Genomic DNA, 224 nt, shown 5'->3' with positions numbered 1-224 from the left:
AAGGCTTGCAAGACAAACATTTCTGCTTTTTTTTAGTTGTTTCTTTCATCGGTCGAAAAGATCGTTCAGATATGCCACTGCATTTACCAAGGTGAAACTGCAAGTCACATTCAGCACATGTCATTATCAAATCATCTTCATCAAACTCTTGATGACAAGAGGAGCACTTATCTTTATCAAACGGCATAGTACACTTCAAGCCAGGGGCGGCCTTATCAGGAAAG

This window comes from Amblyomma maculatum, chromosome 1 (assembly GCF_055883805.1).
Source record: "Amblyomma maculatum isolate TAMU_Amacu chromosome 1, ASM5588380v1, whole genome shotgun sequence".
Taxonomy (NCBI): Eukaryota; Metazoa; Arthropoda; class Arachnida; order Ixodida; family Ixodidae; genus Amblyomma; species Amblyomma maculatum.
Note: the sequence above shows the minus strand (reverse complement) of the source record.